Raw genomic sequence first — 10,625 nt, forward strand, 5'->3', positions numbered from 1 at the left:
CCAGGTCAATGACCCTACGAATCCATGCAGAGATGGTGTTCTTGGTGACCTCCTCTTAGTCCTTCCTGTGCTCACGAATAGAGCCGGTACATGAGGACACGCTGCAGCTGTTCTTTTGAGGTACAGCCTGAAGCTCCTTACTGGGCATAGTAAGAGATGGTCTGGGTCATCTGTTACAATACGGAGACTAGAAATCCGGAAGGAGTCGAATCGAGGATCCGCCACTCCGGGATTCTGAGTCTTAGCAATAAACTCTGGGACGAAGCTGAACGTTACCTCCACCCCATCCCCTTGAATGGGCGATATCATACAAGAGACCATGAAGTTTGCTGACTCGCTTGGCCGAGGCCAAAGCTAGCAGGAATACCGTCTTCCAAGTTATGTGGCGATCTGATGCCTGGCGTAATGATTCATAGGGAGGTCTCTTGAGAGACCTGAGAACTCGAACCACGTTCCATGGGGGAGGTCTCACTTCAGACTGAGGGCAGGTAAGTTCATAACTACGTACGAGTAGGGAAAGTTCTAGCGATGAAGAAATGTCCATTCCTTTCAGCCTGAAGGCTAGACTTAAGGCTGAACGATAGCCTTTCACTGCCGAGAATGAAAAATGCATTTCTTCCCGCAAATACACGAGGAACTTCGCTATTGTTGGAATAGTGGCATCGAGTGGAGAGATACCCCTTCCACGACACCAACCAAAGAAGACTTTCCACTTTGCCTGGTAGACTGCTGCCGAAGACTTTCGCTGGTGTCCAGACATCCTGACAGCAATTTGTTGTGAAAATCCTCTCTCAGAGAGATGCTGGATAGTCTCCAGGCGTGAAGTCATAGTGAACCTACGGCTTTGTGGAAGATGTTGGCATGTAGTTGTTTGAGTAGATTGTGTTGTGGAGGGAGTTCTCTTGGTAGCTCCATTAGGAGTTGCAGAAGGTCCGGGAACCATTCCGCGTGATGCCATAGCAGAGCTATGAGGGTCATTGAAAGATTGACCTATGTCCTGGTCTTGTTGAGTACCCTCCTCATCAGACAGAACGGGGGAAAGGCGTATACGTTGATGTTGTCCCACCGTTGTTGGAAAGCATCTTGCCAGAGAGCCTTGGGGTCTGGGACTGGGGAACAGTACAGCGGGAGCCTGAAGTTCAGGGCCGTTGCAAAAAGATCCACAGTCGGAGAACCCCACAAAGTCAGGACTTTGTTGGCTACTAGATGATCCAAAGACCACTCGATACTCACTATCTGAGATGCTGTGCTCAGATTGTCGGCGAGCACATTCCTTTTACCCGGAATGAAGCGTGCCGATAGTGTTATAGAGTGGACTTTGGCCCATCTCAGTATCTCTACTGCTAGATGGGATAGTTACTGCAAAAAAGTACCTTCTTGTTTGTTGATGTAGGCCACTACTGTGGTGTTGTCGCTCATCACCACCACAGAGTGACTTGCCAGGTACTGTTGAAACTGTTGAAGGGCCAGAAAGACAACCTTCAGCTCTAGGACATTTATATGGAGGTACTTTTCTGACTCTGACCAGAGGCCTGAGGCCGTGTGGTACAGCACGTGGGGCCCCCACCCTGTTTTTGAAGCGTCCGAAAATAGCATCAAAACCGGGGGGAGGACGAGAAGATCCACTCCTTTTCGTAGGTTCTCGTCTGCCACCCACCACTGGAGATCCGTCCGTTCCGCAGGTCCCATGGGGATCTGGATGTCCGGGGAATCGTACCCTTGATTCCACCGGGACTTGAGTCGACACTGGAGGGATCTCATCCTGAGGCGACCGTTGGGAACTAGACGGGCCAGCGATGAAAGTTGACCTAGGAGACGTAACCACAATTGGGCTAGAAATTCTTCTCGTCTGAGAAAAGATCTTGCGACCTTCCTCAGCCTTGCTATCCTGTCGTCTGACGGGAAGGCTTTGTGGATATTGGTGTCTACAATCATGCCTAGGTATACCAGTCTTAGAGTGGGAAGCAGTGAGGACTTCTCGAGATTTACCATGATCCTCAGACCTTGGCAAAGTCTCAGAAGTTTGTCTCGGTATTGAAGAAGGGATGACACCGAGTCTGCTAGGATTAACCAGCCATCCAGATAACGGAGGAGATGGATGCCAATCCTGTGTGCCCAAGATGATTTTAGGGTGAATACTCTGGTGAAAACTTGTGGTGCTGTGGAGAGACCGAAGCACAGCACCTTGAACAGGTACTTTCTGTTGTCTAGGCTGAATCTTAAGTACTTCCTTGAAGACGGATGGACTGGGAATTTGGAAGTACACGTCCTTTAGGTCAAGTGTGCACATGAAGTCTTGCGGTCTTACTGCTAGTCTGACCGTGTCCGCCGTCTCCATGCTGAACGGAGTTTGTTTGACAAACTTGTTCAGAGCTGAGAGGTCGATGACTGGTCTCCACCCTCCAGACGCCTTCTTTACAAGAAAGAGTCGACTAAAGAAGCCTGGAGATTCGTCGAGGACCTCTTGGAGAGCGCCCTTCTTCAACAGGGTCTGGACTTCTGCCCGAAGGGCTTGCCCCCTTGCCGATCCCATGGCCAGGGAGCTCAATGACACTGGATTCGTCGTCAGGGGAGGTAAAGATGTTATGAATGGGACGCGATATCCTAGACTGATCACTGAGATTGTCCAGGAATTGGCCCCAAGTTGCTTCCACCTGTTTGAGCAACTTTGTAGGCATCCCCCCACTGGTGGACATGCAGGGGGATTGCCTATCCTAGCGTTTGCGGCCTCGGCTACTTCCTCTAGGATTCTTGCCTCCCCTGGAGGAATTTTTGTCTTTCCTTCCTTTGACAGGAAAGACACCACGGTCTTCGCTGCTGTCGTCATTTTAGCGGGCTTGACTGGACGGGACTGCTGTGGTGTTGGAGGCTTATAGGGCTTAGATGTTAAAGCCCTATGAGGGAGGGAGTCTTGATGAGACTTCCTCCACCTCTCAGCAGCATGTGCCACATCCTTAGGCTCAAACAAGATGGATTCTTCTAGAGAAGAATGTCTGAGCCTATTGATCTCGGTGCTAGGGACCTTCTGATGGAATCTCTCAGCTACAGCATCCCGACGTTTCAGAATGGTATTTACCCACAAGTTCAAGACTTGGTGGGCCAGAAACTTGATCGTGCGAGTACCTGAGGGAAGAAAAGTCTCCATAGCTTTCCTGGTACGTTCTTCGTAAAATTCCTCAGAACATATCAGGATACCTAAGGTCCCCAACCAGATGTCGAGCCACGAAGTGGCTTGCATAGCACACTTCGCAACTTTCTCCTGGTTAAGGATCTCGGTTGCCGAGAATGAGACCTGGCGGTTGGAGTCTCTCAAGAGGGACTCCCCTTGTAAGCTCTTCCAGCGAGTGGTGAAGAGGAAGAGCTAAACAAGGCTCCTTAAGGATCTCAAAGTACCTCCTCTGCTGTACGCGAGGAGGTGGAAGGAGCTTGTTGGTGGCACTGGAACGGTTGGAGGAGGACATCTCGGAGAGCTGTAGAGAGATCTTGTCCCTGGTACTCTTAACCCCCTGAGACCAGGGCAGTGCTGCACTGGTCTTGGAGGGTTTCTGAGTACCAAAAACACGGTCTTGGACCGTGTCCTTGCCCTCTCGAGGAGGGATCTCTGGGTTGGAAAAACCATTGAGAGCCCTCATTAGAGTCAGAACTTGCCAAAAACGCATGTTCTGACTCTTGCTGGTCTCCTCCTGATGTAGGACTTGCAGCAAAGTCTCCTGTCCCCAAAGGCTCTTCTTGGGGAGAGTCGCGGACATTCTCCGAGTGGCTAGCTGGCTCCATCCTAGTCCTAGTAGAGGACTTCGGTAATGTTTTAGAGTCCTTAGATTCCTTCCTGGGAAGACATCTCTGTCTGAGGAGAGGTTTCCCTCATTGGTGCGATGGGGAAAAATCTCTCCTCGCGTGATTCCCCTGAGGACGGGAAATCTTCGTCCGAAGGGGAAAGAGAGACAGTCTGGGGGAGAGAAGGAACCTGCCTATAAAGGCTTGCGTGGAGTCAGTTTTGCCCTTGGAGAAGTTACCTCGTCCGGAACTCCTCTTTTACTCTTCAAAGGGGTAGAAGCAGCCAAGGATCTGTGCCCCAATTCAGAGAAGACAGACTTGAACGCTTGCGTTACGGCTCTAATTAGTGCACCAAACCAGGGCTGTTGGCCATATCCCTTGAAGGGACAGGAATTGAAGGAGGAGTTCTCATCATTGGTGGGTTCGCCTGAAAAGGCTTTGGGATCCTGGACCCCTCTAGATGTTTCCTTTCTCCCACAATGCGCACTGATATGCACTTGCGGGGAGGGGAATGAGGCGATGGCCCCCTTGCCGTTCGTAGTTCAGCGGTCTCGCGCGCGGGAGGATATTGACGTTCGTGCGAGGGAGAATAATGGTGCTCGCGCGAGGAAGAATACTGGGAGTCGCGCGCCTGCCGCGCGGAAGACTGCAGGCGTGCGTGTGGGCGCGCGGGAGACTGATGGCGCACAGGAGCACGTGTGGGAGACTGTTGGCGCGGGGGAGAGTATTCGTGCGCGAGTGAACGCGCAGGATCAAGGCGTTGAGTACACGGGCGGGCGAGAGTTCGCGCGTGCCTGTACTAGTCATAGGGCTTGCGCGCGCAGGAGAAAGACCCCTAGCACGCGGGCGCGCAGTTGAAGTCTGTGCTGCTCGTGGCCGTGCGTCAGAATGTGGGCGCGATTCCGTAGGAGACGAGGATATTGACGTTCGCGCAAGGGAGAATAATGGTGCTCGCGCGAGGGAGAATACTGGGAGTCGCGCGCCCGCCGCGCAGGAGACTGCAGGCGTGCGTGTGGGCGCGCGGGAGACTGATGGCGGACAGGAGCGTGTGCGGGAGACTGTGGGCGCACAGGAGCGCGTGCGGGAGACTGTTGGCGCGGGGGAGAGTATTCGTGCGCGAGCGGACGCGCAGGATCAAGGCGTTGAGTACACGGGCGGGCGAGAGTTCGCGCATGCCTGTACTAGTCATAGGGAGTGCACGCGCAGGAGAAAGACCCCTAGCATGCGGGCGCGCAGTTGAAGTCTGTGCTGCTCGTGGCCGCGCGTCAGAATGTGGGCACGATTCCGTAGGAGACGATGGGCGAGTGCGCGCGTATCCTCGCGGATGCGTGCGGGCGATGGAGAGCGTTGGCGCGATGGTGAGAGCTGAAACGTGGGAGAGGTCAATCTAATTGACTTCCCAGTAGCGCCCAGATCAGTAGATCGTGGGTGCTCAGGAGAAATAACTGCTGGGCAAAGCGCTGGCGCGTGAGAGAACGCTCGCGCGCAGGAGATCGCTGGCGAGTAGGAGAGCACTGGCGTGCAGGAGAGCGCTGGCATGTAGGAGAGCGCTGGCGCATGGGAGAGGGCTGGCGCGCAGGAGGTTGACAGCGCGGAGGTGACGGTTGGCGCGCAGCTGGGCGTGGGCGCGTATGCTTAGGCTCAGGCAAGGCCTGGCGCGCAGGAGAACGTGGGCACGTATGTGCAAAAGTGCGTGCATAGCGCGTAGAAGAACTGGGCTCCTGTTGGGACGTATGTGCTTTGTTGGCGCATACGCCCTTGATGCCCTGTGTTAGGGTTTGTTGACGGGGCCTGACGAGCTACTATAGTGCGCTCGTCAGGTTTTGTTGGTGCATAGCGTGAATCTGGTTGGCGCACCTTAGCGCGTTCAGATGAAACCTTACTAGGCTTATATAAGAACGGTGACGGCAGGTCGGCAGGTCTGTCGGGTGGCAGGTCGGCAGGTCTGTCGGGTGGAAGGTCGGCGTGTCCTTTAAAAGGACGACCTTTCACCAAAGTAGATCGAAAACGATCAGCAGAAAGGTCCAGGACCAATGCAGGAACAGTGATCGGTGATCGATGTTGAGGCTCCTCTGCGGGGAATTGCAACGAAGATGTTGAACCGAAGATGTTGAATCGGATGCAGTCAAGTAAAACCTCCTTGGAGGGCGAACCCTCAAGCCCCAAGGAGGACCAAAGCTGAAAAAGGGGGATTAGTGACATATCCTTCCCCGGGGGAAAGGTGGAGCTGCTTCGCTAGGGTAAGCAACGTCATCTCTCGAGCCCCGAGTTTGGTAAACAGTACATCGGTCTACGCTACCACTCGACGGTCTCTCGAAAGAGACCGATCGAGTGGGAGCTTCGGAGGAGGTTTGAGCAACGGAAGAAGAGGCCTTGGGTTTCTCTCCTTTCAAAGAAAACTTCGAAGGAGAAATATCCCGTTTGGACTTCTTCCGTCGTCGCGAAAACCTCTCCCACTGGGAGGTAGACCACTCCCTACACCTGTTATCGCTCTCACACCGTTGGCCCCTACAGGAAGGGCAAAGGGCGTGAGGATCGGTCTCGACCGCCGACATGAATGTTCCACAGGGGCGGTCGGGAAACCCAGGGCAGGTGCGCATATTCGCAGAGGCCAACTTCACACACAAAACTAGAAAAGAAAAAGCAAAAAAGCATTAAATGGCTCCCAAATGCGGCGAGGATGAGAGCGGACACGTCCGACTACCATCCGAGCCGAGAGCAAAGCGAGCTCAAGCACAGGAGTTTGAGAGGGGGGGAGCAAGTTACCCTCCCCTACCCCCGCTAACTAGCGGTGTGGGTAGTAAACCCTCGTTAAAAATTAATGGCTCGTCATTTCAGCTACGCCGAAAGTAATACCCCTATTAAAAAGCGAGGTTTGTATTCCAGTTACGGATCAAATAGAATTTATTAGATGAAATGACAAATTAAAAGTAATTTCTATTTTTTCTAACAATGAAAACCTTGAGCATTTAATTATGGAATATACTTTCAGAAAAGCTGGAAGACTAGCTATAGGACTTTTAGCGAGGTGTAACTACCCTACCGCTAGTTAGTGGGAGGGGAGGTAGAGGGCTAGTAATGGCTACCCTGCTCACACACACATGTTCTATCGTTACTTTTGCTTGCAGGCAGGATTTACCGGGGGGATAGGTGATGGCAGGCCAAATTTGTATAAAGAGCTCAAGGTTTGTATCGTAAGGAAAAATACAAATTATTTTAAATTTGTCATTTGTTCCTTCACTAAATACAAATTCTTTCCCTCTTTATTAGGAAAGACTCACCCATAAGGTGGGTTCAAGTCCTAACCAACTGGCTGGCTTTTGAAAATTGGTTTTTCTCCCTTCATGCTACGTATGTATAAGGGGATAAGTGGGAAAATCCTGATACCTTGCAATTGCACAATTTAGCAGCCTGAGCAATCAGTGTGCTTGTGAGATACTAGCAGTATGACTAATCTAGGTAAGATTTCTCAGAAATATAGGAATCATTGAAACAACCATAGATGTTACCCAATCCCACCTTGCCTGGGGGTATGGAGATGCGACCAGGTCACACAAGGGAAATGGTTTTACCTGCAGACAGAGGAGGCAAACTTGCAGAGTACCATAGGGGCTGTTCCCCAAAGAGATAAGAAGATGAAAGAAAGAAAGAGCCAGTCCTTCTTTTCAATCATCCCAGATTTAATCCCAGGTAACCTCTGTCCTCCACCATCTGCTACTTGTCAATCAAGGACCCTGAGGTGTTTAAACCATTTGTTGTGTAGCCACCTTAAGGGCAATAGAGAATGTCTACAAGTTTCTGTGGGTCATGTCTTGCAGGTAGTGGGAAGCGAAGGTCATTCGATGCTTCCACACACCCGCTTGTAGGACCTGTGTCACAGGGTAGTTCTTCTTGAATGCTGGGAACGTACTTATGCCCCGAACGTCATGACCTCTAGGTCTCCTCGTCTGAGGAGAAGGATCAGGATTGAATGCCAGGTCTATGACCTTGCAAATCCATGCAGAGATCATGTTCTTGGTGACACTTCTCTTGACCTGCCCCATGCTGACGAAGAGTGCTCCCACCCGGGGGTGAGCTACTGCAGTCCTCTTGAGGTAGCATCTCAAGCTCCTCACTGGACCAAGTAGCAGTTGATCTGGATCATTAGTTACACTACGAAGACTCCTAATCCAGAAGGGTTCAAACCTGGAATCCGTTGCTGCCAGATTTTTAGGTCTGGAGATACACTTAGGAATGAAGTCGAGTATACCTGTCCCTAACTATGGAATTCTTCTGCCCGAGGTCAGGGCAAGCAGGAAGGTCGTCAAAAGTGCAAGATGAAGAACTGATGTCTAACACAGCAGCACCCAGGGTACTCCTTTCCGAGATCGCAGTAAGTTAACCATGTTCCACGTAGGCAGTCTAACCTCCGGCTCAGGACAGGTACATTGGAGACTCCTTATAAGGATAGACAACTCCAACGAATTTCAAGGCCGTCACAAACAAGTCCACAGTCGGGGAACCTCACAAAGTCAGGATTTTGTTGGCTACTAGATGATTCAAAAACCACTCAGAGCCCATTACCCAAATTACTATGCTCAGATTGTCTGCGAGCGCACTCCTCTTGCCCAGAATGAAGAGCCAACAGGGACACAGAGTTGTCTTCTGTCCATCCGAGTGTCTCGACTCCTAGATGGCACAAGGGCTGCAAAAAGTTACTGCCTTGTTAATGTAAGCACTACTGTGGTGTTGCCACTCATCAACACCATGGAGTGACCCACCAGGAACTGCTGGAACTGTTGGAGGGCTTGGAAGGCTGCCCTCATCTCCGAGATTTATATGCTAAACCTTTCTAATTCGGACTAAAGACTGGAGGTGGTATGGTGCAGCAAGTGGGCCCCCAAACTTCTTTTGATGCATCTAAATAGAGCATCAATGGGGGGGGGGCAAAAGGTCAACCCCTTTGCAGGGCTTCTTGTTTGCCACTCACCACCTGAGGTACATCTGTTATTATTATTATTATTACTTGCCAAGCTACAGCCCTAGTTGGAAAAGCAGAATGCTATAAGCCCAGGGGCTCCAACAGGGAAAATAGCTCAGTGAGGAAAGGAAACAAGGAAAAATAAAATTTTTAAGAGTAACATTAAAATAAATATCTCCTATATAAACTATAAAATCTTAAACAAAACAAGAGGAAGAGAAACAAGACAGAACAGCATGACAGAGTGTACCCTCAAGCAAGAGAAGTCTAACTCAAGACAGTGGAACACCAAGGTACAGAAGTTATGGCACTACCCAGGACAAGAGAACAATGGTTTGATTTTGGAACGTCCTTCTCCTAGAAGAGCTGCTGACTATAACTAAAGTGTCTCTTCTACCCTTACCAAGAGGAAAGTAGCCACTGAACAATTACAGTGCAGTAACCCCTTGGGTGAAGAAGAATTATTTGGTAATCTGAGTGTTGTCAGGTGTATGAGGACAGAGGACAATAAGTAAAGAATAGGCCAGACTATTCGCTGTGTGTGTTTAGGCAAAGGGAAAATGAACCGTAACCAGAGAGAAGGATCCAATGCAGTACTGTCTGGCCAGTCAAAAGACCCCATAACTCTCTAGTGGTAGTAATTCCACGTGTAGCTGGTGCCCTGGCCAACCTCGGGATCAGGATGTCGGGGGAATCGCTTGCTTGATTCCACTTGTACTTGAGCCGCCACAGGAAAGATCATATCCTTAGACGGCCATTGTGAACCAGATGGGCCAGGGATGATAAGTGACCTATGAGACACAACCAGCGCATGGCTGGAAGTTCTTCTCGCCCAAGGAAGGGTCCTGCTATCTTCCTCTGCCTCAGTACTCTTTCGTCAGATGGGAAGACTTACTGCTGATCTGTGTCTATGATCATACCTAGGTATACTAGTTTTTGAGAAGGAAACAGGAATGACTTCTCGAGGTTCACCATAATCCCCATATCTCGGCAAAGCGCTATTAGTCTGTCTCGGGGCTAAAGAAGGGTAGTCAATGAGTCAGCCGGAATCAGCCAGTCGTCCAGATACCTGAAGAGACGGATACCGATTCTGTGAGCCCAAAATGACACTAGGGCGAACACTCTCGTGAAGACCTGGGGCGCTGTGGAAAGAAGGTGAAGGGGAAAACCGTTTCGCAGACAAAACAGCAAAAACTCTAGGGTCACCAGGAATTGCACTTATCAGTAACTGATCCACCTCCGAGGTAGTTGGTATCCGCTTCCTATCAACACCCATATGGAAGAGCTCCAACAATGCCTCCTTCACCGGGTAACCAGCTAAACCCAGCGATGGCCAGACCTGCAAAAATTCAAAGACAGAGCAGGCGCTCCCCAGGGGTAGGGAAAAAACTGTTTCTCCAGGAGAAGCAGTATTGTCCCTCGATTGCCGAGGTTGACCTTAAGTTAAACAGTCTGCCGCTCTACTCGACCGTTCCCTTGGGAAACCAATTGAGCAGGAGCTTCGGGAAGAGATCGGTGGGGTGGGGGGGGGCAGTCAAGGAAGAAGTCCGAGGTTTTCTCGACTTCGAGAAAGACCAAGAAGGCGAAGAACCTCTAAGACTTCTTGTACCTATGCGCAGACCTCTCCCACTGGGAGGCAGACCACTCCTGGCACTCAGGACAGGTGTTGTCCTGATCACACCGCTGGCCTCTACAGGACGGACACAAGTGGTGTGGGTCCGTCTTTACAGAGGACATAAAGGTACTGCAGATGTGGCCATCAGGTCCAGGGCAGGTACACATGAAGTTGGTAAAGAAGAAAACACAAAGAGTTTGCAAAGAAAAAAAATCATTATAAAGTTGATGGCAAGTAAAAAAAGGCAATAATGGGAGGGAGCGGCAACATCCGTTC

At 50.8% G+C, this 10,625-nt stretch overlaps 1 protein-coding gene across 1 annotated transcript in view; it reads right to left on the reverse strand.

Moving 5' to 3' along the window:
• The window catches only part of LOC137632203 (histone deacetylase 8-like), an 86,977-nt gene that overhangs the window by 73,187 nt on the left and 3,165 nt on the right, over positions 1–10,625 (reverse strand). The window lies entirely within an intron of this gene.

This window comes from Palaemon carinicauda, chromosome 41 (assembly GCF_036898095.1).
Source record: "Palaemon carinicauda isolate YSFRI2023 chromosome 41, ASM3689809v2, whole genome shotgun sequence".
Taxonomy (NCBI): Eukaryota; Metazoa; Arthropoda; class Malacostraca; order Decapoda; family Palaemonidae; genus Palaemon; species Palaemon carinicauda.